At 38.1% G+C, this 24,022-nt stretch overlaps 1 pseudogene; it reads left to right on the forward strand.

Moving 5' to 3' along the window:
- The first annotated feature begins 9,594 nt into the window (after positions 1 to 9,594).
- Positions 9,595 to 14,010, forward strand: LOC148923567 (uncharacterized; annotated as a pseudogene).
- The last annotated feature ends 10,012 nt before the right edge of the window (positions 14,011 to 24,022 follow it).

The following is a 24,022-nucleotide window of genomic DNA, read 5'->3' on the forward strand; positions in this document are numbered from 1 at the left end:
TATCACATTTTACTTGCGACAACATGGTTATGAAATGGTGGTAAAATTTCGAAAAAGGACTATTTATCTTATCGGGCTATTTGATTATTCCTTGTCTTGCTCCATGCACCACAATTCACCACAAAGAAACAAATGTGAACTGCATATACGAAAATTGAAATCTCATTTGCTTTTTGTGTTGATTACTTGATTGTCTAGAATGGTTTAATTTCTTTTAGCTTGACAAAACATGATAGAGTAAAGGCATGAGAGAGCAAGAAAGTAACTTAATATACGAAACAAAAAATGAGTGCATAAATAAACTGGTATAAAAATTTCTCACTGAGGCTGACAGCTACTGCCATTCACAACTCTATGACCAAAGCTCAAGGGGCCATTTATAAGAACTACATAAAGACTCCTACTCCTAAAAGAACTCAGAAACAAATCTATTCCACACAATATTCCTTACGCAAAAGAACAACTTAACAAAGACAGATAAACTAAAGATAAATACTAATGACAAATTGACAACTAATAGTCTATCTCCAAGCTAAGATAACCCGCAACGCCCCTTCACTATGTTTTTGGATGCCAAGGCTGTTGATCTGTACCAATTGTGCCTCCAGCGGAAACAACCTTGTCCTCAAGGCAGAAGTAAGGAAAGTCCTCAAGGTCAAGGCAGTAGAAACGTAACTGACACCAAACATCCTGAATCTCCATCCATTTCAGGTGGTTGATGCGTTTAGCCATCTGGAAGACTGCAAAATAATTCGTGATAGTTTTAAAGGCCATTTGGAATAGGTGTCAGAGACCATTGTAAATTTGTTATGCAAAATTGTTAAGAAAAACGTCTATATATTGCTATTGTATGAGAAAAGAGTCATAATTGTTGCTAGTGGTGCTATGAATGATGTCCTTGCTCAGGCAAGTTAGTTGTGTTTCTCTAAGATACAAGGGCAAATATTTGATCATTGTTAAAAATTTAAGCTAATTTCCTCTTTAAAAGCCTTAATTTTGATGTTTGATGCTTGACTTATAATATTCAGTACTTTCAAAGGAAAATCTTGTAGCTTCCCTTATGTTTTAGGTGGCTAGCAAGACTTGAGACAAATAAAAATGCAGGCAATGCCATCCTCCATGAATGTGTGCGGGAACAGGAGCATGTTCGTGGAGCTTGATGATCAGTAAGTGGTAACGTCTTCTTTGGCGATGAATCTAAAATTCCAGTTAAAGGAAAATGCAAGATTCTAATTCGTCTAAAGAATGGAGATCATGATTTCATTTCTAACGTATATTACGTGCCCAATATGAGAAATAATATACTGAGTCCTGGACAACTCTTAGAGAAAGGTTATAACATTCATATGAAAGATTATAGCCTTTCAATAAGAGATGGCAAAAACGATTTAATTTCCAAAGTGCCAATGTCCAAGAATAGGATGTTTTTATTAAATGTTCAAAACGATGTGGTGATGTGCCTTCAAGCATGTTATAAAGATAAGTCTTGGCTATGGCATCTTCGATTTGGGCACCTGAATTTTGGTAGCTTGAAATTTCTATCAAATAAAGAAATGGTACGAGGATTACCGCCCATTGAGTACCCTGATCAACTATGTGAAAGATGCTTAGTTGGGAAGCACTTCAGAAAGCCGTTCCCAAAGGAGTCAAGTTCGAGAGCTCAGAAGCCATTGGAGTTAATCCATGCAGACGTGTGTGGACCAATCAAGCCAACCTCCCTCGGTAAAAATAATTATTTCCTACTTTTCATTGATGATTTTTCAAGAAAAACGTGGATATACTTTTTGAAGCAGAAATCAGAAGCATTTGACGCCTTCAAGAAGTTCAAGGCTGCCGTCGAGAAAGAAAGCGGTCTACAAATCAAAGCAATGAGGACCGACCGAGGTGGAGAATTCACATCCAGGGAGTTTCTGGAATTTTGCAAAGAAAGTGGAATTCGGCGGCTACTAACGGTTCCGAGATCCCCCCAGCAGAATGGAGTGGCTGAACGAAAGAACAGGACCATCGTTGAGATGACTCGGAGTATGCTAAAGACGAAGAATTCACCCAAAGAGCTTTGGACAGAAGCAGTAGCGCACGCCGTGTACCTGTCTAACAGGTCCCCAACAAAAAGTTTGTGGGGAATGACTCCTCAAGAAGCTTGGAGTGGAAGAAAGCCAGAGATTTCCCACTTAAGAGTGTTCGGGAGCAAAGCCTATGCACATGTACCAGATCAGACGAGGAATAAACTTGATGACAAAAATAAGCCATTCATCTTCATCGGGTACAACTCTAACACTAAAGACTATAAGTTATATGATCCAACTTCACAGAAAACCATGATTAGCCAAGATGTGGAGTTCGATGAAGAAGGAGTATGGGATTTCGGCTCAGACAATGACTTCACCTTCATACCTCCGTTTGGAGATCAAAGAACAGGCGAGCAACGAGAGAGGAGCAACAAGAACAAACAACTCCACCTGCATCTCCTATATCAGCTGTTAGAAGCTCACCACCATCTTTCTTGAATGAAAGAGCCACAGAACGCACACGAAGTTTAGGAAGAGTGTATGAAGACACTGAAAGGTTAGAGGATCTCACCTTATTTTGCTTATCTACTGATTGTGAACCAGTTAGCTTTGAAGAAGCTAAACAAGTGAAAATTGGCGAGTCGCGATGGATGAAGAGATCAAAGCCATATAGAAGAATGACACGTAGGAGCTCGGGTGGCCACAAAAGGAGGGAACAACTATTTGTGTTGATAACAATTCCGCAATTGCACTATCCAAGCCGAAGCAAACACATCGACACCCACTCCCACTAAATCAGAGAATGCATTGCAAACAGGAGATTCAAGTCGAGTATGCCAAATCGCACGATCAAGTTGCCGATATTTTCACAAAGCCCCTCAAGTACGGCGACTTTATCAAGTTCAGCACGTTGCTCGGGATGACAAATCAAGTTTAGGGGGGGGGGGTGTTGGAATATTAAAATATAAACTTGATTTTGTAATGGAAAAATCTAGATATTAGGTAGAATTATCTAGAAATAGGCTTGAGAAAATATCTAGATATTTTAGTAGAAATATCTAGATATTGGAGGAAACTATCTAGATTTTTATGGAGAAAAAATCTAGATATAAAATATAAAATATCTAGCAGAGAATTCTAGAATAGGGGATGAATGCCTATAAATGTGGCATAGTTGTATCATTGCCCATAACTTGAGAAGTTGAATAAGTTGAGAACTTGAGAAGTTTGAGAAATAAAAGTGTCTTCCTTTGCCCATATCACCAACATCTCCTAAATCATTTCCGACATATTCCACCCATTCTCCTCTCAAATATTTCCTTCAAACTAAATTACTCCTCCAACATATATCTTATATATTTCCAACAGTATAAGTACTGGATTGATAGTTATTAAAATATATTGCCTATGACCTATTGGGTCTGTGACAGTTATTTCTGTATCAGGCTTAATCTCTGCAACCAATTGCCCGTCGTTGTTCTGAATTCGGCGCCTTACATTGGCATTGGCAATATCAAGATTCTGAATTCGGCCGTTTGTGGCGTCGAGGTCCGTAATCACCTGGGCGAGGCGTTTGAAAGAGATCCGATTTTTCAAATGGATTATCAGTGGAAGAGAATGCCGAAGAGAATTTTGAATATTACATTTACCATTTTATATATATACCGGAATTAAGTAACCGCTGCAATTCTATTCTTGATTTTCATAACTATTTCGCATTTTTTCAGTTTTTTTTATGTTTATAATGTTGATTTATTTTATTGTTACACTGAAAAAAGCAGTATGACATGAATTATATAAATAGGCGGAGATTCAATTAATATCTATTAATGTCTCATTTTGCCATTTCGAATTGTTAGTGATTCAAATAATCGGTTGCTAGGCTGTCGCCTTCCAACATTCTCGAAACCTCCGACATTTTAGGGCGATGCAACGGATTGAACTGAGTGCCACTTGAACCATTTCCTTGAGCTCTGTTTCGTCATAGTCACTCTTTAAGTCTTTGTATGCCATAAGCCTCAGCTTCCCTTTTGGTGGAGCTTCTTTTACCTAAATCACCAATTTAGCAACATCATCAACATTATGTGTGTAAAGAGTTAGAAGGCTGAGAGCGTGGTGGTGGTCGTACCCTGTCTAGTATAACCCCTTTCTGGTTGTTTCCCCTACCAAAATTCTACGAAATTTGGGGTGGGAGAGGTACTACGGCGGTGACCCCAAACACTCCTCCATCGACCTCATCTCTCTCCCCAAAGACTTCAACAAGTTCAGCTCCGTTTACATGTACGACATCGTTGTCAAGAACCCTGATTTCTTTCATGTAGCTTCCATTCTTCCTAGGTTTTCAGATTCTTTAAGAAAAATGTGTTTTTTTTCCTTGGTTTGGGGTGTGATGGGTAGATTTATGTATCTTTGTAAAGAACAATTATTTGATTTTGAAGTGTGCTTTCTAGGATTGATACAAGTTTGTGATGATCATATATAAATTGTATCTTTGTTTCATCAAATCGACACCACTTGTTGGATAGAACGTGCAATGTAGTCCTCGTATAAATTTATTATTATGCGATTCAAATCTAATCGATCACCGACTCTTGATTTGTAAAAAAGTAGTACTTGATTGAATATACTTCTTCACAAAAATATCATGTCCAAATTCATATTTTTGAAGTTGGAGATTAGTTTTTCTTACAATATATAAATAAACAAATAACATCCGTCATTTTATTCACTTGATATAACATAATGAAGGACTATCCCCTCTAAATCCATTATACGAAAATAGTTGAGCAACGAATTTTCTTGTCGACCACACCAATACATGCAATAGCAAATTTTCTAATGAATATAATTGATGTTGTGTATCAGTTCTTAATAAAACAAAATCATCATTATGTTTTATGACATCACAAATGTCTTCCTAATGTCAATTTAATTTTATACTCCCTCCGTCCCGCTTTAGGAGTCCCGGTTGATCAATTTTGGGCGTCCCGCATTAGGAGTCCCGGTTGAGATAAATTCATAAAAAATGCCTACAAAGTGTTAAAAGTGGATCCCAACATCCACTACAACTAATAAAAAAGTGTTAAAAGTGGGTCCTAACATCCACTATAACATTTACTCCCTCCGTCCACGAAAATTTGTCTCATTTTTCCATTTCCGTCCGTCCCCCAAAATTTGTCCCATTTCACTTTTACCATTTTTGGTAGTGGACCCCATATTCCAATATTCCACTAACTCATTCCTACTCACATTTTATTATAAAACTAATATATAAAAGTAGGACCTACAATCCACTAACTTTTTCAACTCACTTTGCATTACATTTCTTAAAACTCGTGCCCGGTCAAACCGAGACGAATTTTCGTGGAGGGAGGGAGTATTTATTGGACACTCAATTAAAAGTGGGTCCCAACATCCACTACAATAATTATTTACTCCCTCCGTCCCAAGATAAGTGACTTGTATTCCTTTTTGGGGTGTCCCACTATAAGTAACCTATTTCCATTTTTAGCAAAAAGTCATCTCTCTTACTTTATTCTCTCTTCTCTCCTCTACTTTTCCCTCTCTCATACTTTACTCTCTCCACTTTAACTTATTTAAATACCATTCCTTAAATCCCGTGCCCAAAAGAAGTAGGTCACTTATCTTGGGACGGAGGGAATATTACACACTTAAACACTTGTTCACTCTTTTCGAGTGAACTGCCTAATTAGGCCCTAAACTTGTAGTGTCTCACCTTTGCGGTATCTAAAAAAAAAAATATCACCAGCGGTACTCAGACTTATAGGTATGCACGTTTGAAGGGTTTTTACACTTTTTAGCATGTTTTTGGACTTTTAAACCCCCAAAGAGGTAAAGGGCAAATTTGTCCATACATTCTCCATTTTGCTGACATCAATCTCTCTCTCACACAATTCTCATTTAATTTTGTATTTTTGCACTCATTCACTCTCTCTGTTAATAAGTCAGTGATTTGGAGCCCCTTTCGGTGTATTTTTTTTTAGTCATCTTGACGGAGCTTGATTGGGAGACAAGCAACGGCTAGAATTCTTGGGAGGGAGAGAGAGGGACTTGGTGGAAGGCGAGCATGAGGAGTTTGAAGGTTGCAAGCCAGACGAGGAAGAAGCCGGTGGTAAATAGGCATACCACTGGAAGGAACGAGGCAAGCCCGGCGCCGGAGCTCCGCAACATCGTGGCGGTGATGTAACAATAGGTTAGAGATAGATAAGTGGAGAGCCATACCTAGATGAAACTTGTGATTTCTCCTTCCATACAATATTTTAGCACCTTCTTCAGCTCTCCTCCAATACCAAGAATGAGCTCGCCAACCAAGAATGAGCTCAATGTATCTCTTCTCTCCTTATTCCTTTCTCTCCATATATTGATACAGCTTTCAACCCAATTTTTATTGTTATGGCTCTGGACAGGAGGAGATCCGTCCCAGGAGAGAGAGTGAATGCAAAATTACAAAATTAAAATGGAAATGTGAAAGAGAGTGTGATGTCAGCAAAATGAAGAATGAATTAACAAATTTGCCCTTCACCCTTTTGGGGGTTTAAAGGTCCAAAAACTGTATCAAAAAATGCAAAAAACCTTCAAACGTGCATAACTACAAGTTTGGGTACCGCTGATGATATTTTTTTTTGTTTAGGTACCGCAAAGGTGAGACGCTACAAGTCTAGGGCCTAATTAGGCAGTTCACTCTTTTCTTAAAACATGTGCCGGACTCAACCGAGACTCCTAAAGCGGGACGGAGGGAGTATTTTATTGAATGACAAATTAAAGTGTCATAAATAATTAATGTTTCCACGTACAATAAATGTCAGTACGTCCTAGTATATGTTACAAGCTACAGACTGGGAAACAACCTTTAACATACATTAAGATACGAAACATAACCCTTTATACGATGCATAAAATATACTCCCTCCGTCCCGGCTAAGATGACATATTTCTTAGCCGGCACAGGGTTTTAGGAGTTACTCCCTCCGTCTCACTTTAGGAGTCCCGGTTGAGTTCGGCACGGGTTTTAAGAAATACAAAGGAATGTAGGTGAAAAAAGATAATGGAATGTGGGTCCTACTTTTTTATATTAGTTTTATAATAAAATGTGAGTGGGAAAAGGTTAGTGGAATGTGGGGCCTAATACCATTTATGGAATATTTCAACCGGGACTCCTAAAGTGGGACATCCAAAAATGGTAAACCGGGACTCCTAAAATGGGACGGAGGGAGTATTAGTTAAAGTGTTTAATTAGAGAGAGAGAAGGTGAGTGTAAGTATAAAGGTAGAGAGATAAAGAAAGATGAATATTTTAATAGGAGTGAGAAAAAGTGGTTGAGTGTATTAATTGGAGAGAGAAAGTTACCAAAAAAGGAAATGTGTCATCTTAGTTGGGACAAACTAAAAAGGAAAACGTGTCATCTTAAGCGGGACGGAGGGAGTAATAGAATACTCCATATTAGAGCTCGACTTAGCTCACTTCAACACATGCATGCGAGCTACTTATGTTCAAGTGAAGTCTTGAATATAACAGCTGTCAATAGTTAGTTCGAGTTAAGTTACTTCCCGTTGCAGCAAGTAGTTAGACGTAGAGCTTTTATATCCTACACCACCAACTTCATAGTAGTATATAAGGTGGTGCTCATGTTTGTACTTATTAAGTTTATTAGAATCTCATCAGAACTTATCGTTTACATCATACTCTCGTGCATACCCGGAGAAAAACATCAACAACTAGCCAATAAGGAGAGTAAGCATACCAAAATAACATGGGCAAGCCCATGGAAGATACATATGATCAACAAAATCGATGCATCCAAAGAGAACACCGTCCTGAGAACCCACCGTAACCCTGTGTGGGCGGCCTCATTAAAACCCCTTGGGAATAAAACCCCATGGGAAAAACTTCCCAAGGAAAAAAAGAGTACCCTGATGAGTGACTCAAGACGTGCCAAAATTCCACTACCACCTGAAAAACAATCACCTGATCCCTTCATCTGGGAGTATGGATGTCAATCGGGTCGGCCTGTCGAGTTTCGGGCCAACCCTAGTCGGGTTGCGGGCTAATCGGGTTGTGATTTCTTTCGGGTTATGAAATTTCAACCCTAACCCTAAAAGCTCGGGTTTCGGGCTAGCCCGACGGGTTAATCGGGTTGCTAGCGATAAAATTAACATGCGATCAATCCAATAAATAATGATGAAATTAGTTATATTCATAAAATGTAAAATATTTAATTATGATAAATTTGAGATATATGCTTAAACTCAATCATAAATATGACCAAATACTAATATTTAAGACATTTCATGAAATTTTAATGCATGTTTTAGAAATCTAAACATTTTTTTTATTGAATTGGGAGTTTTTAATTTATTTATTAATTATTATATTAATAAAAATTCCATATATAATTTGTACATTTAATATAAATTTGAAAGTTACTCACTCCGTCCCAATTTAGGAGTCCCGGTTGGAATATTCGATAAATGGTATTAGGCTCCACATTCACTAACCTTATTCCACTCTCATTTTATTATAAAATTAATACTCCCTCCGTCCCACTTTAGGAGTCCCGGTTGAGTCCGGCACATGTTTTAAGAAAAAAGTGTTTGAGTGTGTAATAAATAATTATTGTAGTGGATGTTGGGACCCACTTTTAATTGAGTGTCCAATAAATAAATGTTATAGTGGATGTTAGGACCCACTTTTAACACTTTTTTATTAGTTGTAGTGGATGTTGGGACCCACTTTTAACACTTTGTAGGCATTTTTATGAATTTATCTCAACCGGGACTCCTAAAGCGGGACGCCCAAAATTGATCAACCGGGACTCCTAAAGCGGGACGGAGGGAGTATAAAAAAGTAGGACCTACATTCCACTATCTTTTATCACCAACTTTCCTTTAAATTTCTTAAAACTCGCGCCTAAAGCGGGACGGAGGGAGTATTATATTAGTTATCTATATTATAAAATTAATCAATGAAGTGTCGAATTAGGAGTAAAAAAATAGAATAAAATAAATTTTATCGGGTTTTCGGGTGCAGGCTAATCCGGTTTTAATTTTATCGGGCTAGAAATTTCCAGCCGTAACCTTATAAATTTGGCGGGCTATTCGGGCCAGCCCACGGATCTCCGTCAAGAAGGGAAGATAGCAGAGAATTATCTGAACCAAGAAAGTATCACAATTAGCATATAATTGATATGTAATTGATTCAATTAGGGATAGATTTATACTTTGCCTTATTTACATATATTCCTCTCTATAAGAGGAGGTAAAGTCTATAAAAAATATACACTAAAATCAAAAAGATGATCTCTTCTTCTCCAAATCCTTCCTCTCGGTAGAAAACCCCTTTTGAAATGGTAACAGAGCAGGCTAAAATCCTTCACGAGGGCTCAGAAACAGAGTCATCATTGCCCTTAACCCTTCTCCGCCTTTAGCCATACCTTTCCCAACCAAGAACCTGCAAATCAATCAACCAAAACCATGTCAGATTCTAAACCAGAAACTCCCAAAAAGACCTCTACCGGGGATATCCAATCGGCTTCCCACCCGAATTCGTTGCACAACTTGCGGAATTCATGAAACAGAACTTCAATATGCCACTAGAAATAAAGCCGGTAACACCACCGATAACAACCCAACCTATTCAACCCGATCACCCTGAGAATTTCTGGGAAATCTCCGTGAAAGCCAAACTGGATGGAGACAACTATCCTCTGTGGATAACACTCATGAAACGAGCAATCGGGGGAAAAGGTTTGGCCTCTCACATAGTTTGAGTTTCAAAACCCCCTGATAAGTCGGGACTGGAAGCACAATACATATCAATTGATTCATAATCCTCATGTCAAGGAAATTTACTAGACTGCAAGATCTAGGAACTCAATAACCAGAAGATCACGGTCGTTGGACCCACCTTCAGCCCGCTGGCAAAGAAAATAATATCTCAACCCACTACACTGTAACTAGCATAGAGAAGTAAGGGTCGAACCCACAGAGACAAATATGACGCAATTGAGAGTTAAGAGGACTTTGGACTGGTTTGGCTGCTGCCACGCAAACTTGGGTTGAGAACTCTACTAGACTCGGGAAATGCAAATGATCTATTCTAACAGCTAGACCTAGAAAAAGGAAAACATAACGAAAACAGGCATGATGAAAACAGATATTTAAACAGAGTAACACTTCAGCGACGAAACTTACTAGATCTAGTGAATAACTTTCCTAAAATGACTAGACAGACGAAGAACAGACTGTGGGGACCATTTCCAAAAACAGCAAAGGTACGAATGAAAAGCTGCAAATAACTAACTATGAATTTAACTAACATCCATCTTCATATCTTCAACCGATTCAAGCATAAACACGAATAGAACAGAGCAACAACCCAGATTGAAACAGAACATGACGATTCAAACGTCGGAAAAACACAGATCATCGGAAAATGCTCAGATCTACAATAGCTAGACGAAGTAAACTAGAAGCAATAACTAAAAACCCATAACCATGCAGAATTCAACGGATCTAACACCGGATGCTTCATCCGCTCCGGATCCAAGCCATCCACAACAAACCATAACAAATTTCATCTCCGATCACTCCGATCTAACCAAATCCAACCGATCAACTACAATTCCAACACAATCCAACTTCAACAAAACAAAAATCAAGTGCGAAAAGCATCCAAAGCAAGACAACAATCAACGCAAATATAAAACGAAAAAGAACATAAATTTCCGATATCCCCCAAGTGTGTGTAGAAGTGTGTGAAAATGAGCTAAGAGCAAAATGTGAGTGAGATCATCCATGTGTGTTGCGTGCTCTTTATTTATAGACGTGGAGGTGATCTTCTAGAATCTTCTTGAATTCCCTTCTTTTCCCTCCATCTAGCAATCTCCTCCGTCTGGCAATTTTTTTCTTTTCTGCTCACTCTCTCCAAACTCTTTCGCTAGGTGATTTTCTTCCTTCTTTCCTGGATCTGGCGATTCTTTCTACACACCTAACTTAAAAGTTGTGTTAGACCCGGAAATTTGTTGAATTTAACCCCATAACCAATGCATGATATTAGCCTTATCACCCCCCCGATCGAAGATCCCGGTTACGCAAAATGGCAACAACGGGATGATACGGTGTTCAATTGGATCATCAGCAACCTCGAAACAAGCCTGGTAAACGAGGTATCCCGGTATGAGACGGCAAGAGACCTATGGGATGGACTTGCCGTCACATACGGGAGCGGTTATGATCCTGTCCAAATATGGGATCTGCATCAACAAGCATACGACATGAGACAAGGAACAATGACATTGGAGGAATTATGGAACAAGTTTCAGGACTTATGGATCATGATTGACACCCGAGACCCAAACCTGATGAGTTACCCATCGGAGATTGAGAAATACAACCAGAGAGAACAAAGGTTTCGAGTATACTAGTTCCTGCTAGTCCTAGATCACAAGTATAATGCAGTCAACAAGAAGATCATCAACAAAGATCCCCTTCCAATAGTGAAGCAAGCATATGGGATTATTTGAAGAGAAGGCATTCCTCAAACCTGAATCGAAGGAGCCGCCACCGACGGGAGGCATCAGCGCTGGATTAGCCGCCATAAATCGGCCACCACCACTCGGCTACTCCTCAAAAGCCACGAATCGCAGCCGAAAAGGGGAAGAAGACAAGAGTAGGATCACTTGCACTCAATGTGGAGGAAAGAAGCACACCAAAGAGGGATGCTTTCTCCTAATCGGATATCCCGAATGGTGGGATGAAATGAAGAAAACAATGGCAGCAAGGGCAACCAACCAGAACCAAAATCGAGGCAGTGGCAGAAGAGTGGCGGTGGCAGTGGCAGGAGGAGGCTGGGCTGCCGATGCTACCATCACCGGACTACCTCCAAACGGTGGTGGAGTCCCAGCGCGCAGCACCACATCGTCGGTCTCGGCCCCATCGGAGATAATGATCGGAAACCACAGAGGGGACGGAGCGCAACAGGCGGAGATCAGAAAAGGATTGACAGTGGCGGCTAGGGCTCCAGGAGGTAAAGAGGGGTTTTATTCTTTAAACCCCTCAAATTTCCTAATCTCTCAAAATATACCCCATACATTCCCTTTATGCGAAAAAGAACCCCAATTTTCTGCCAAATATGATTTTTGACCCCCTATGTCCTTTATGCGTCAATCTGTACCCCAAAAGTCTGTGAATTTGAAAATAAGCCATGGACAAATAAAATCATGTTTAGAGACCCCAAGTGTTGAAAATTTTGATACCGAGCCCAATATCGAGTGTAAAATGCCTTCCAAGCGTTAGCTGACTGGATAATTGATTATGGAGCCACCGATACCATATCTTATGATGCCTCTGATTTTGCCAATATCTCCACCACACAAAAAACTTATATACAGACTGCTAGTGGAGATTTGGCACATGTCCAAGGAGCTGGCCCAATTACTATTTTACCAGAATTGAAGCTGTATAATTGTCTATATGTTCCTTCGTTGTCTCACAAACTGATATCTGTTAGTCAAGTGACGAGAGAACTTAACTGCAACTTACTAATGCAGCCTCAATTCTGCATTTTACAGGATACGAAGACGGGGAGGATAATTGGGCGTGGCACTGAGCACAGAGGACTATACTATGTAGACATGATGGCTCAACCCGGGGCTGTGATGCTGACTCATGGACTGGCTGACAGGCAAACCTGGCTCTGGCATCGTCGGTTAGGGCACCCATCTCTAGGATATTTACGCCTACTTTTTCCAAAAATTTCTGCTTCAGATAGTTTAAATTGTGAAACTTGTTTTTTGGCCAAGAGCCATCGACACTCTTTTAAGTTGAATAATACTCATGTGGGTAATCCCTTTACTTTGATACACTCTGATATTTGGGGCCCAACACCCGTTACTGGTGGGAATGGATTTAGATAATTCTTATTATTTGTGGATGATTGCACTAGAATGTCTGGTGTTTATTTCTTGAAATCCAAGTCTGATGTCTTTGAGAAATTTGTGATTTTTTACAACCTTGTCCAAACACAATATAAGCAACGTATCCAAATTCTTAGATCCGACAATGGGGGCGAGTACATTAACACAAAAATGCAAACCTTTTTCTCTGATAATGTTCATCAAACCACCTGTGCATATACACGCGAACAAAATGAGGTAGCAGAACGAAAAAATAGGACCCTCCTCGAAATGACTATGGCCCTTCTCATTGAATCCCATACACCAAAATCTTTCTGGCCCGAAGCAATAGCCACCTCACTCTACCTACAAAATCGGCTCCCTACATACATCCTAAATTTCAAAACTCCTCTCGATATCTTATCCACCTTCACAGAAATACCATCCTCCTTGTGCCTCGAACCCAAAATCTTTGGATGTACAGTCTTTGTCCACATTCCAAAACACGACCGATCAAAATTCTCACCATGTGCGGTCAAATGCGCATTTGTCGGATATGGCATCAATCAAAAGGGCTACAGGTGCTATGATCCAAAAACTCGCCAGCTCTATACTACCATGAACTGTGACTTTGTTGAAACAGAATACTTTTACCACCAACTTGGGAGTCGGGGGGAGACAGAAACTAGAGACTCTCCAAGTTGCCCTTATCCCACTAATTCTCCACAGCCACATTCACCCTTCCCTGTTCCTCTAACCGATCCAGTGTCAAGTCAGGAGCCCGTTGTCGGTCCCACAGAGGAGGTTAGCGGCACCACCGAGCCATCCACAATGTCTCATAATCAACACTCCAATCTATCTTCACCGTCTTCTGCTCCTGAGGTAAGTCCCAGTAATATTTCTCAAGTTAATGAGACTAACAATGTGAGACAAGAGGATAGTGGAACCAGAAGTGAGGGGGAGACCAGTGGAAGGGATGCTGATGAGGATCAAGGGGTGGATCCAGACACAGGTTTATACAAGTTGCCCTACAGATGTACTAGGGGAGTCCCACCCAAACGGTACTCTCCAGATTGGACAGATGACTGAGATGGCCAGAGCTTTTGAAGTAGCTCTATATGAAGATGAGGAGATACCACGCTCTGTCGAAGAAGCCATGAGACACAAGCACTGGAGAGCAGCAATGGAGAAGGAGATGGAAGCCTTGATCAAAAATAAAACATGGGAGAAATGTATTCTCCCTAAAGGGAAAAAGCCAGTAGGATACCGGTGGGTGTTTACAATCAAGCGCAGAGTAGATGGATCAATAGAGAGATACAAAGCCAGATTGGTAGCGAAGGGATACACTCAGACCTATGGGATAGACTATGATGAGACCTTCTCCCCGGTCGCCAAGATGAGCACTGTGAGGGTGCTGCTTTCCGTAGCTATGTGCAAGGACTGGCAATTATACCAATTTGATGTGACCAATGCTTTCCTACATAGAGAACTGAAAGAAAATGAGGAAGTATACATGGAAGCTCCTCCTGGCTACTCCGGAGATTTTAGAAATGGAGAAGTTTGCAAATTGAAGAAGACTCTTTACGGACTCAAGCAATCCCCTAGAGTATGGTTTGGAAGATTCTGTCAGGTTATGAATTCCGCTGGATTCAAACAAAGCAACTCTGACCACACATTGTTCTTAAAGAAAAGGGGCGAGAAGATCACCTACTTAATCATCTATGTTGATGGTATGATCATTACTGGAGACGATGAGGAAGAAATCGAGAACTTGAAGACACGATTGTTTCAAAAATTTGAGATGAAAGATCTAGGAGCAATGAAATACTTCCTGGGAATCGAGATTCTGAGATCAAAATATGGCATATTTCTTGGATAGAGAAAATACGTCCTAGACCTATTGGCAGAGACTGGTCTACTCGAGTGTAAACCGACAGAAACTCCAATAATACTGAACCATGGATTGGAGATTGAAGAGGAAGGCAAGTTGATTGATCGGGTGAAGTACCAGCGCTTGGTCGGGAAATTGATCTACCTTGCACATACTAGGCCAGACATGGCCTATGCTGTTGGGGTGGTAAGCCAGTTCATGCACCAACCTCAAGAGAGTCACATAGAGACAGCATTGAGGATTGTGCGCTATTTGAAGGGCACAACTGGACATGGGATATTCCTTGAGAAAAAGGAACATTTAGAAGTTGATGGATATACAGATGTTGATTGGGCAAGCAATCCAAATGATAGAAGATCTACAGCAGGGTACTTTACTTTTCTTGGAGGAAACTTAGTGACATGGAGAAGTAAAAAACAGAAGGTGGTAGCTTTATCAAGTGCCGAGGCCGAATTTCGTAGAATAAAAAGTGGCATAACGAAAATCTTATGGCTACGAAGGTTACTGTCAGAAACGAGTTTTCCACGTACACAGAGCAGTCGACTGTACTGCGACAAGAAGACATCGATCAGTATCTCCGGAAATCCAGTTCAACATGATCGAACCAAACATGTAGAAGTCGATCGTCACTTCATCAAGGAGAAACTAGATAAGGGAGTTATTGAGCTTCCGTTCGTCAAGTCCGAACAACAGTTGACATACATCTTGACCAAGGCAGTCAACACCAAACTCTTCAAGGAAGTTCTGGACAAGTTGAACATCGGAGATGCCGTTGCTCAACTTGAGGGGGTGTGTCAAGAAGTGAAGATAGCAAAGAATAATTTAAACCGAAAAAGTATCACAATTAGCATATAATTGATATGTAATTGATTCAATTATGGATAGATTTATACTCTGCCTTATTTACATATATTCCTCTCTATAAGAGGATGTAAAGTCTGTAAAGAATATACACTAAAATAAAAAAGATGATCTCTTCTTCTCCAAATCCTTTCCTCTCGGTAGAAAACCCCTTTTAAGAATTTCGGGCTACACCGACATCCCTATTTGGGAGGTGAAGAACAACCTTATCGTGAAAGAAACATGAGTTCAAAGTACTGTAGGCGGCTTCCTTCGCCTGGAAGGTCCGCCTGCATATATTGTCATTTTGTACCCTAAAATATTCAAAAATACCATAATGTAATGCTTCGGTAAATTTATTTCGATCTCTGGAAGATGAACTACTTTGTCAAAAATACATTTTTTAAAAATCTACAGAGATGACACATGATAGAATTCCAACGGTCCAACTCATCATTTCGGGTGCCATAAACTTTAAAATCAAATCCTTCTAAATATTAGGTGCAAAACCTTTTGCTTACATCAATTATTCCAATTTTTCCTTTGTTGGAATGAGGGAGCCCATCATATGCCTTTTTGATGCCAATACACCCTCACAACATGTGTATGGATTTCCTCTTCTGTTTTTTTCTTCACTTTGGTCTCATTTTTTTGTTTGTTCAATTTGCTCTCTTTCTTATCTTTGTAAAATCACCTGATTTTCAATTGTGATTTACCTTATCGATGATTGCAACCAACTCTCATTTTAAATTCAAATTATGTTAGTATAATTTATTTTTTCAGATATTATTTTAATTATTCTTCAATTTCATATTTTTTTTTTCATATATTGTAAAATGAAATAAAAAATTAAATTTTACATAATTTAAATTTATAAAATAACTTAGATAAATTGAACTTCATTGCTAAAATACATTTGTGTTGTTGTGCAGCCAAATTTATTAGAAGAATTATAGTACTCCAATTGTTTGATTGTTGTATTTATTGAAGAAGAAATAAATATATAAATAAAAGCAACAATTTTTTAAATAAAAAGGAGGAAAAGTTTGCAGTGCGCGCCCTACACAACACAATCGCTATCGGGGCCAGGCAATATCCTACGCCCCGGTCTCGCACCACCATGCCCCCTTCTTCCTCTCCACCAATGTGCTTGGATCGGCCTGCACCGCCAATTCTCATGGTCCGGTCCCATTTTTGAATGTGCTAACAAATGGCCTTGTACTATTTGATTAGCATTTAGATGCTACTGCGTGTGGCGAAAATTAAACCAATACGCACCTTATGTAACGGCTATGAATTATCCATGCCATAAAGTATGAGTAGTTCGAGTATGAATAAAACCTCAAATCTGCGAAAATCTCATGAAACGGTGAAAGGCCATTGTAACTGATCATGCACAAGAATCAAGGAATTTCAAAAGGAGAACTTCGGTGAATCTACAACAAATGTCAACATTCTGTAGTCACTCCAAGACCAACTTAAACAGTTGTGTGTCACTCCAAGAATAAATGTCAACATTCTGTAGTCTAGACTAGGGTTTGTGAATTTCATATCTCAAAATATCAAATTTTTATCCAGATTTTGGCCCTTGATTATTACTCCATTAAATTGCAAGACTGTTGTTATGAACAACAGGGGTATTCCAAGAATGGATCGAGTCATCATCCCAAACACAAGACCACTATGAACTACAGGTTTTCGAGTGTATCAAGTGTTCTTATGTTCATTATGGTTTGCTAATTCTCTCGTTGCTGCTCCAAACATGTAAGACTAATGATTGGATGAATTACCTCGAATTATTATTTTTCATTTATTTTCTTTGTCGTCATGTGCGCCTTTGTAGTTGATGGTTTTAGCCATTCCTATTTGTCTTTTAACTCAGGATTAGACAGATAACGTAGACGACAAATTATTGAACTTGACTTGTTTCTACAATAGTTTGAAAATGGAGTTGTTGGAATTGAATTATTGAATGCATAGTAATTGGTTTTAGTTTCTTGCACATCCATAGGATCTTGAATCAATAAAAAATTTGCTTTAAGATAAGTGTTAATTAGCTACCAAAGAGTCAGTATTTGCTTAACATCGGGCAGAGTTAGGATTTTATTTGAGAAGGGGCATTTAGTGTGGTGGAAGTATATGATCAAAAATTTATATACTCCTATAAATATATTAAGAAATGAGTGGATGAGGAGGGGCAAATGCCCCATATCCCCCTAAGGTGGCTACTGGCTATGGCCCTGCTTAACATGTACCTACTATAGATGTTTCAAGTTGATGTGTTCTCCATGTCCTATTGTACATTAAATCGAACAATAATTTGAAGTTTTCATCCAGTTTATTTAAGGATTGTTAGAATCAACAATCACATATCTCTCATTTAAGAAATCATTCCAATGAAGAGAACTTCTTGAGAAAAAAGAAAGAAAAATAGATGTTTTGGAAATACAATAGAGAAGAGAACACGACGGCGCTGCACTGTTTTGATTTAGTAAACCTAGCGGTTTGGTTTAGTTGTGTTTTATTATTAGCATGACTAATTAATTTATTTAAGATATTTAACATGTGCTTGTTTAGTTTAGTTGTGTTTTATTATTAGTACGATATGACTCAATAATTTTAACTTAATTTTGAGTTTTATTTTATTTGTAGATTAAAAATAGTAATAATATTTTTAAAAGTACAAATAAATTAAATGGTATTCTTAAAAGTTAACAAAAGCATACTTAAAATAATAAAAATGATAAAAAAAAATTGCATAACATATCACTAATTTAAGTTAAAATATTTTAAAATATTAAAATTGTAGTATATAAATCTAAACAATATATTGTGTGACGTGTATTTTTTATTTTCAAAATATGGATAATCACATTAATTAATTACCAAGCCTAAAAAAAGAATATTTATATTTTACGTATTAATTATTTTCGACCCTACGAGTTCAGATTTCTGGGTCCGTCATTGAATCGAACAATAATTTGAAGTTTTCATCCTGGTTATTTCAGGATTGTTAGAATCAACAATCACATATAGGAATGTGATCAAATGAAAACTCTAAATATTGTACAAACTCAAAACTATAATCTGTACTATTGAAAAATGTCAACAGATAAAAAAAAACATCTACAGAAAAATGTTAACAGAATTCCAACGGCAGTCAATGATTGATGTTGTGTTGTGTTGATATTGTGTTGATACTGTGTTGACATTAAAATCTTAAAATTTTACATTGTTGATATTGTATTGAAATTGTGTTAAAACTGTGTTTAGGAGTTTTGAGTTTGTACAATATATAAGTTTGCATTTTATCACTACCCATCACACATATATCTCATTTAGTGTCTAAACTAAACAAATTTTCATCAAACAAAAATCACCTGTCTATGTCAAGTTTGTCGTATGCAAAAGGCAACACTCTCTATGATACACTGAAAATATTTTTGAAAGTTTAATTTATGAATTATGTAGACTTATTTACAGATTGCGGTAATTCCCAAGGTAGACGTTTCATCGAGATTAAAATAAATACTTGCAATAAATTTATGCATACAAATGCCGATAATATAGATATAGATATACATGTAGTAGATAACAGATATCTCTTTAGAAAAATAAAGATTTATTTGTAACCGATAGTTAATAAAAAAAGATTTGGTAATTGGTATTGATCCTTTTTTTAAGGAGTATAACATATGCACAACACAAATAAATTAAAGGTAGAATTAGGAGTAAACTAACAATGGTGAAAAGGCTACGGAGGCGACTAGTTGAAGATGACTACACGGTAAAAGTCTCCCTAATTATCATTATTGATTGTTGTTTATGTAAGTAATATTTAATACATAGTTCAATTGTTACGAACTTCACTATTGTAATTAATTAAATCAATGGAACATAGGTGACATAGTTGAGTTTTCACTTTCAGGGTGATTCAATTAGCATGCTTCCTGATGATTTATTAGTGTTAATATTATCTTTGTTGAGCTTGAAAGAAGCTATAAGGAGTAGCTTACTTTCCTCTCGATGGAGGAACTTGTGGATCCTCTTACCCAAACTAGATCTTGATCTCGATTCGACAACAATACTACTACAACACCACCGGAGACCTTATAACCTCGACAAGTTAAACAAGTTAAGATGCGATTATGTTAGATGGGTTGATCACATATTCACCATACTCCCCAAATCCTCCACTAACCTTGTCAGATTCAGAGTGGCGTTCGATTTACCTATATCTTTTAGTGGATGTATCGATAACTGGGTTAACTCCGCTGTGAGTAGAAAGGTTGAGAGTCTTGATTTGATCTTGTATGCCTACTCCTACCCACTGGAAGAGTTTTACTATTTCCCATACTATGAAGGGAATTTCCCCGACAATCTGAAGCTGCTGAAGAAACTTAGTTTGCATTGTGTGAATGTGAGTAATGAGGCTGTGGCGTTTTTGTTGGGGAACTGTAGTCTCCTCTAGCAATTGTCTTTGTCCCGGTGTGGAAATATGCTTTCGTCTCTCAAGGTTGTTGTTGGGACGTTGCCGGTGTTCAAATGCCTAGAAATCAGCCAGTGCCCTAGCCTCTCTTCAGTTGTTGTTCGTGATTCGAACATTGTATGCATCAAGTACGCCGGTCTAGGTAGACCACATTGTCTTTTCGAGCTAGTCGGCGTTCCTCGTCTTACTCAGCTTTGGATTAAGGCCGCGCACGGGCAGGAGATGCTGTATTATATGATGAACATCAGAGGCATTATAGACATGTTTGATTCTGTGCTTCCACAACTACACACGCTCAAGATATACTCCAGCTACAGAATTAACCACGATGTAATGTACACTTGTGATTGATTTGATTTTCAATAAATTAGCTATAACATGTTAATTAAGATGATATACATATTGTATAAAGGACACTTTGGAGAAGATGATGCCTAAACTCAAGGAATTGGTGGTGGTGGTTGGGAGTGGTTATAATGACAATTGTTCTCTCATGCCAATAATAAGGTGGTTTAAGGTGGCACCTTGCTTGCAAAGATTTGTTCTAGAGGTAACTACCTATTCATTTTCTTTCTTAAGTTAAAATTGCCAAATTAAAATTTAGTTAAATTCTGATCAATTTCATAACTTATACAAATATATATCATAATTTTGACAATTTCATTAATTGTGAAAATTTGGTGGTCGAAATTATGTATGATGTGGCTGGTCTTTTATTTATTTATTTATTTATTTTTATCTCAAACTAATGATGGGAATTGAAAGAATGGAAAAGTTATGATATCACGACATCTACGTCATACTAAATTTCGTCTCAATTCCTGTTGTAAGTAATTAAGAAAAATATCAAAATATATGATATAATTAATCATTTTTTTAAAAGTTAAAGGATTGGCTTTTTTTTTTGTAAAAAACTTTCCCTTTCCAATATCTTTTGTGGTTATATAATACTCCCTCCGTCCCGCTTTAGCAGTCCCATTGACTTTTCTGCCCTCTTTTTGTAAAAATGATAAAAAGTAGTTAAAGTGGAGAAATGGTAAAGTAAGAGAGACAATAATGTAGATAAAACTCTTCTCTATATTATTCTCTCTCTTAATTTACCATTTCTCTTTTTTAACTATTTTTTATCATTTTTACAAAAAGATGGCAGAAAAGTCAATGAGACTGCTAAAGCGGGACGGAGGGAGTAATAGATAAGATGAATTACTTTGTTGATTAATTAATGATTTTGTAGGCGTCGCACCAAGATGAGACCAATGCAAAAAATTATGTGCCGTGGGTTTCAGAAACGGATTACTTGATTAATGGTAGTGATTATGAAGTTTCGGAGATTAACAACAGTGAGAATGTTCAACGGGCTTATTCTCACATCAAGGAAGTAGAGTTTTTTGGCTATCGTGGAGTGCGTAATCATCTTCAAATGATTAGGCGGTTGGTGCGACATGGTGTTGCGCTAGAGAAGATAGTCGTGGATCCACGATCTTTCGAGCTTCGCACGAATATGCCGTGGGATCGCATTTCTCGAACCCAAATGGAGGATGAAATAATTGCAAGAAAGCTTGCAATGAAGCATCTTTGATATGCTACTTCAAGAATAAATGTCAACATTCTTTAGACTAGGATTTGTGAATTTATCTCTCAAAATATCAAATTTTTGTCCAGATTTTGGCACTTGATTATTATGAAATTATAAACGTTGATGATTATCATTTCTCTGTTCCTATGTGCTTATGAATGAACGAAAGAATGAGGAGAGGAAAAGGGTGGTTTTTCTTTCCTTTGTTTGTTAGGTTACAAACCTATCCCACATCGGATGAGAGAGGAAAGTTGAAAGATGTATATAATTCATGTCCAACCCCAATTAGTTTGAGGCCTTTTGGGAGTGACCCAAAAACAGATCCGTGCGGGCTTGACCCAAAGCGGACAATATCAAACTAATGTTGCAGTCGACGATCTTAACAAGTGGTATCAGAGCCCAGGTGGGCTTGGGTCGTGCTTGGATGAGCCTCGGTAAGGGTCGGGTCCTAAAGGACTCGGGTTAGAGTCGGGCCCTAGATGACCTAGGGGCCAGGGCTGGAACGACACATGTTCGTGTCGACTGCGTTCTCGATGTGGTCTCGGTTTGAGGGGAGGTTTGTTAGGTTACAAACCCATCCCACATCGGATGAGAGAGGGAAGTTGGAAGGTGTATATAATTCCTGTCCAACCCCAATTAGTTTGAGGCCTTTTTTGAGTGACCCAAAAACAAATTCGTGCGGGCTTGACCCAAAGCGGACAATATCAAACTAATGTTGCAGTCGACAATCCTAACATTGTTCAGTCACATAATTCTTGATGAAGACAATCTTGGCAATCACGAATCAACTATCTTTGGCATTGCAAAGGAAAGATCAAGATATTGTGAATGCGATGACCTTAGTTGACGTGGCAAAACAACATCTACAAGATATGCGGGGTGAAGGATGAGAGTCTCTGATCAGGGATATTTTCTGAGAAAAATGATATTGAAATCTTGGATACGAAGGATGAAGGAGCTGGCAGCGGAAGCGTGCTTCGAATTTCATAATTTAATAATTAGTAATCGAACAAATAAATCACATAATAATTAGATCTATTTAGCAGATTATTTAGACAAAATCTATTCGCGTAATTCTCACATGTATCATGCTCATAACTTGAATTAATCATGCTTTAAGTATATTAAAAACCTAAAACATGCTTTTCAACGGAGCAGAAATAATACCTTATTAATTCTCCAAAGAATTGATGATGGCAAACTACTTCTCCACGTGACGCTTTGAATACTAGACCACGCATCTTCTCTCTGGTTCCCGAACTGTACTCCAAAGTGTGGGCTGATCTCACCGTAATACTAGGACTTAAATAAAGAAGGCAGAAGAAATCCTTTTCCAATTAGAGGAAAATTTCGAACTCCTCAAGGTAGAGGGGAACGAAAATTTGAGCTTGAATAATTATTTCTGTCTCCTTTATTCTCCTATTTATATTAAGTTCCTTTTGGGCCCAGACAGGGATCTATAGAAGGTTTTGGATATGGGCTCATCCAATTTACTTTTTACTAATTAAATTGAACCCACAATTTAATATAAGCTTTAATTGGAATATTACGAGCAGCCACTACAGAAGTAATATTGAACTCTCTCCATCAAAATCCGAAATTATAAGTAATCCGGGTTTCAGTTTTAACTTTCATTTCCCGCGCTTAAGGTAAAAATGTCCATTAATTAATTAATGTCTGCTATGTACTTAATTAATTAATTTCTTATTAATTCCAAGAGTGGACTTATCATGAAACGCTTATTTATTATTCATAGAGTGATCAAACTCCAACTAGCTAGGTTCCGAATAATAAAACCTTGTTTCGCGCTCCTCTTGAGGACGTTATCAAATGAGACTCACCTCGCGCACGATTCAATATAATAGTAATCCTATCACCGCTAGATATTAATCACCACTACCCAATATATCAAGATTATTAGGTTACGAAAAACCCGCACCATTTGATAAGTCAAAGTAATGCGTAATCAATACCGTATGCTCAATGCTAACCTACATTAATTAAGAAACAAATATTTATCAATACCTCGCCTTTCAGTAGATAGCATAAGGGCAAGTCTTGCTGTTAGATCCGTTCAGTGCTATACCACACCAATGTCATCTTATTTCAGTAAGGCTTATAAATATGCGGACTGACATTGCAACCTTTCACTATGGATAGTCTAATTCCATCTAGGTCGTGAAATTCTTCTTTTTCTTTGTTTAGGACTGACCGTGTTACCTTAAAGTGGACGCCGCTCACAACCGGTCTATTAAAACAAAGACTTAGACTTTGTTAAGTTAACTTATACATTTAAACATGCAAT

Source organism: Salvia hispanica, chromosome 6 (genome assembly GCF_029641045.1).
Source record: "Salvia hispanica isolate PSC_SH4W2 chromosome 6, Shi_PSC_v1, whole genome shotgun sequence".
Classification (NCBI taxonomy): Eukaryota; Viridiplantae; Streptophyta; class Magnoliopsida; order Lamiales; family Lamiaceae; genus Salvia; species Salvia hispanica.